Here is a 5,620-nt window from a genome sequence, read left to right as displayed (position 1 = left end):
AGTATTAATTACAGCTAGTTTTCTGTGTATTTAACTTATTAATATTTTACTCCTTATAGAAGAAATCCTAACCAACATATCATATATACATACACACCTGTCTGTGTTTGTGTATGTGTGTGTAGCATTTAGGAATTAAGACTTTAAGACATTTTAGTATCAAAGCCTGAATTCATAGTAGTTTTAGTCACGAATAGAATGACCTATTTAAGCAACAGCCACTAATGATTGTATCTAGTGTGATGAATATATCTGGTTATAAAATAATGTAGTAAAATAGGGAGAGAAAATTAATCCAGAATTCCCAAAGATTTGATGATTAGACGATTACTGGCAATCCTGTATACGAACGTGGCAATCTATGACTCTGTACTTCGGGGGTGACAGAAAGAGAACTTTTCTGTGGCATACCACTAAAATACTAAAATATGTGAAGGCTCCTTCTAGGAAGGTAACACAGTTCTGACTTCAGAATAGTTGGTTTAATGGGTCCGGATCAATAGTACAGCTGACAGAGTGCTTACCTTGCATGCTGCCAACCCACCTTCAATCCTAAACACCAAACATTGCTCTTGGTGGGCTTACAGCTCACCCACTCCCTGGGTGGGGGCATGGGCTCGGGAATGGGCATGAACAGCATCACCACTTGCCTGTGCTTCTAGCTCCAGCTCAACGTTGACCTGTACTAGCAAGCTGGCCATGAACATGGTGCCCTTCCGGCGGCTGCACTTCTTCACGCCCATCTTTGCCTTCCTGATCAGCTGGGGCAGCCAGAAGTACCAAGCCCTGACGGTGTCTCTGCTCAACCAGCAGATGGTTTGATGCCAAGAACATGATGGCCGTGTGCAGCCTGTGCTCTGGCTGCTGCCTAACGTGTCCATGAAGAAGGTGGATGAGCAGATGCTGAATGTGTAGAACAAAGAACAGCAGCTACTTAGTGGAGTGGATCCCCAACCATGTGAAGATGGGCAAGTGCAACCTTAAGATACCGGCCACCTTCATCGGCAGCAACATGGCCATCCAGGGGCTGTTCAGGCGCATCTCACACCTTGGAGCAGTTCACGTCTATGCTCTGGCACAAGGCCTTTATGAACCAGAACACTGGCCGAGGCATGGACGAGATGGAGTTCAGCAAGACCAACAGCAGTATGAACGACCTGGTCTGAGTACCAGCAGGACCAGGATGCCACAGCCAAGGACCTGGAGGAGCAGGAGGAGGAGGAGGAGGGCAAGGAGGAGGCCTGAGAATTTCTCACCCTGCAGTGATCCCTCCGTGAATGAGTTGAGGTTGTACTCAACCAAGCATGGTCTTTGTGTCCACTGTGGTTCTCTGTTTTGCCTGTCAGAAACTCGTTGTTGGTGTAATAATGTGGAGTTCCTGTAAAAAAATATCACAGTATTGTCTTTTAAAATCTCTTACTTAATGAAATATGTCTTAAACCTTAAAAATAAAATGACCCCAAGTGTGATCAGGAATTATCCTTGAGCACAGAGCCTGAAGTATGCCTGGTGTGTGACCCAAAAATATTACAAAAAAAAAACTATAATAATGTGGTTATAAAATATATTCAACTTTTGAAAGAGAGCCATATATCTAAGTGTTAGAAATGTTAGACAAAGGGAAAGCATAGTATAGTAGAATTATTTTGCTTTATATGCAATTTCCTGAGTTCTGACCCTTATCTTGTATGTAAAAAGGAAAAGGAAAAAGAAATGGAAAAACTTCCAGTTAAATAATTTAAAAAAGCAACAACCTGGCATTATCTTTATTTAATCAAATGTTTAAAAGGTCTCCTTTTCCATGAAATTTAGTAGACATATGATGATTCAGCATATGATTTAGCAGTTTAGTAGACATATGATGTTTTCTAGATGTTTAAAATCTCCCAATACTATCCCCAGGGAAAAAAACAGAGAATTAGCTTGGTCAGCTTCCTTGTACTGGAATTCAGGCATGTTACCTGAACATAACCAAATGCATAAATTTTGCAAATCTATGATAGAAAATACAAAGAAGCAAAACCAAGAACTGCATTGAATCCATTTCTCTGTTGTTGTTTTTGTTGTTGTTGCAAGACTAAAGAATTATCCAAAATTTAGCATCTGAATTGGCTGCTGAAAATGAAGGGTTGCTTTGCTGGCATGGAAGATATATTAGTACAAGCAGAAACAGTGACTGCAGAAACAATAAAATCCTGATGCACGGACAGTGTTACTAATCATTTCATCTGATGTGTAGTGGCCTCAGATACAGTTCTCTCACCAGGGCTATAATACTGTGTGGTCTCGAAGCACTGCCATGAGCACTTAGTCTTGAGTTTGCTCTTAACGATTTTCTAATCCTCTGAATATTTTTTGAATAAACTCTTTTTCTGATTAATCAACCTGAACTAGCTTATGTTGCTTGGAACTATAATTCTTATCTGGTACACAATGTCCTTCCTTTTCTAATAAACTCAATTTTTTCCACTCTGCTACATATCCAGTGATGTTTTCAATCCTCAGTTGATGCTTTGAAGTTCAGTTGGATGGGTGCTTCAGGCAGCTGTTATGCCAACCTGTTACTGAACCTGGAACTGAGTATTGGCAGAAAAATATTCCAGGAGGAAAGTCAGGAAGTGGTAAAAGATCATTGCATGGCAGAAAAATGATAAAGAGTGGAAAAAGAAGACTTAACTGTGGGACTAAAAATATTAGACTTCCACTCATGATTTACACTATTTTTTAGTATTCCCATAACACTGAGTACATATCTTTATTGTACACAACACATGCTGTTTCATAATCATCGATCACTTTGTTTCTACCAATAAACTGAAGTGAGGAACAAGGTAGCACTCTGTGTCAGGGTGAAACTATTATCAAATATTGGACTTCATGACAAATTCAATAAAAAATCATCTCATTTCCACTCCCCAAATGAACTACAAATTAACAAATAATATAAAGGAGTAATAAAAAATACTGACTTTTGAATCAAACATCTCTCCATGAACTCCTTAATCTAAAACAATCTGGTGAAAATAGGGGCAGGTATTATCTATCACACTTTATATGTAGGGAAATTGAGAAACAGAGAAGTTAAGTAAGTTGTCTTGATAAAGATCATCTAATTCATGAATATAAATGTTTCCAATGTCTACAAGGTAGTGAGGTCTCAACTTTTTTGGCTATAGATTTATAGAGATAATGGTTAAGCTAAAAGCAATCATATAGTTTACAATACTGAATTCCAATCTCAAATGGTACAGAAATAAAAAATAGTAAACAATAAACTTACCCAAGTGGTCTCCGGCATTAAACTTAGGTCATAACCAGAGTTGATAAGAACATTTTCCCCTGAAGCTAGAGAAATCTCAACAAGAGACCAAGGAAGGATCTGAGTGGCTGCAGTTGCTCAATCTACTTCACCAATTATATTATTTATTTCTTAAATCTTAAAGAAAATTCAAATGAGAGAAGAAAAGCCAAAATATTAACCTTACATAACTGAGAGCAGAACTTGGGAATAAGTACCAGACACTGATGGATGTGACCTACACTAAAACAAAACAAAACAAAACAAAAATGAACTAGAGGTGTTATTGTTAAGACACCACATGGAGAGTAAAATGGTCACATGGTGAACTAATGAATAAAGACCTCTGGAACCATCTAGCCTAATTTACAAGAGCCAACTATGTATCTCAATGAATGTTCCTAATCAAGCACTGCACAAGTACCTGAATCAAAATGAAGGTAGCATTATATATCATAGCACTGTTGCACTGTTCTCCCATTGTTCATAGTTTTGCTCGAGCGGGCCCAGTAATGGGCCGGCGACTTGCAAGGTAAACACCCTACCGCTGTGCTATCACTCCAGCCAGCTACAGCAATAGCACAGCGGTAGGGTGTTTGCCTTACACGCAGCTGGCCTGGCCGAGCCAGGTTTGATTCCTCCTGGCAAGCTACCGAAGTACCCACCCACATAGCAAAGCCTGGCAAGCTACCCGTGACATATTTGAAATGCCAAACACAGCAACAAGTCTCACGATGGAGATGCTACTGGGCCCTCTTGAGCAAATCGATGAATAATGGGAGAACCGTGACTGTGACTGTGACCATGGTAGAGGAATAAAACAAGTAAGGTATCTCATGGCACGCCAGGGGACTGTAACTATATTGTAATAGACAACAAAGGTTATCACTTTTATATCTCAATAACTATATTCTTCATTTCAAATTTCTAAGATTTATAACCATTGCTATTTGTTATGTACCAATTCTATATTGTATATAGACCTATTTTATTTTACTTTGACTAATGTTGATAAATATTTTGCTGCTGTGTGAAAATTTAAAAAAAGTACTACACCGTATTGTCTCTCCCTTGGAAATGTGAATAGGATAAGACGTACTTTCCTATATCATTCTCAAGACTAATTTTAGTTGCATTAAACATTTTCCTTAAAATTGCCATAGAGGCAGGGGGTGGGATGGGGTGGGGGTGGCGGGAGTGATAACGGGGACATTGGTGGTGGAAAATGTACACTGGTGGAGGGATGGGTGTTCAATCAATGCATGACTTAAACTCAAACATGAGAGCTTTGAAACTGTCTCATGATGATTCAATAATAATTTACAAAAGAAAAATTATCACAATAAACAAACTGTGATTTTGACCTACTTCATAAATATTTTAAAAGGACAAAAAAAAATCCCATTTTCCTGAGCTTTCAACATATGCTTAACAATGGTTCTCCATACAATGGTATGCTTATCTTCTTTTTTGTTCTTTTTTCTTTTGTTTTTGTTTGATTCGGGGCCAAACTTGGCAATGCTCAAGGGTTCTGCACTCAGGAATTACTCCTGGCAGTGCTAGGGGTAAATGGTTATCTTCCTAAGGTAAAAAATTGGCCAGCAATAGACAATTTGACTTAGTTTAGCCTTCATTAATTGCTTCCCTATAACAAGCTTCCACCATTAAGTGTCCTTCTGAGGGCGACTGAAAACAATCTAGATATTTTTCTTTTGAAACAAGTTATTAATTAAATTAATTATAAGCTTCAAATTTAGTATAAAGTATTTGTCATTTCTAAAACTTGTATTTATTTCTTTATAAGATGTTATTTATATATTGATATTTTAATATATTCATTAATATTGTATTTTCATTCCATCCTTGAATATAATTATATTTTGATATTGTTTTGCTCAATTGAGTACTTAACTGAAACTGCTGTTTGTCTACATTTTATTTATTTTTACTTTTATTTTTGAAGGACAAACATGGCTGTGCTCAGGTCTTATACCTGACTCTGCTCAGCTATCACTCTTGGCAGTGGTTGGGGGTTCCTAATTGGTGCCTGTGATTGAATCCAAGTCAAGTGGATCCAAGACAAGTACTTTACCTGCTCTAGTATCTTTCTGGCCCCTACATTAGTTTTATTTATTTATTTTTGAAGTGGGTACTTTGGTTTTGTAGAACAACAATAGGTTCATTGATTGCATGCCAGATATATTACAAATTCTGTTCTGAATCTCTGGATCCTATTTTCTTCCTTTGAAAAATATTGCTTTTATTTTCAAATTTTAACTAAGCTTAAATCACACTGTAATATCTTTCTCTTGGGTAGTAGTC

The 5,620-nt window shown here is 37.6% G+C and overlaps 1 pseudogene; it reads left to right on the top strand.

The window, feature by feature from the left end:
• The first annotated feature begins 611 nt into the window (after positions 1–611).
• LOC130026848 (tubulin beta chain-like) lies at positions 612–1,245 on the top strand (annotated as a pseudogene).
• The last annotated feature ends 4,375 nt before the right edge of the window (positions 1,246–5,620 follow it).

The sequence above is a fragment of the Sorex fumeus genome, unplaced genomic scaffold (genome assembly GCF_029834395.1).
Source record: "Sorex fumeus unplaced genomic scaffold, SorFum_2.1 ptg000035l, whole genome shotgun sequence".
In the NCBI taxonomy this organism is placed as follows: domain Eukaryota; kingdom Metazoa; phylum Chordata; class Mammalia; order Eulipotyphla; family Soricidae; genus Sorex; species Sorex fumeus.
Note: the sequence above shows the minus strand (reverse complement) of the source record. Positions and strands in the feature narration are given on the sequence as shown.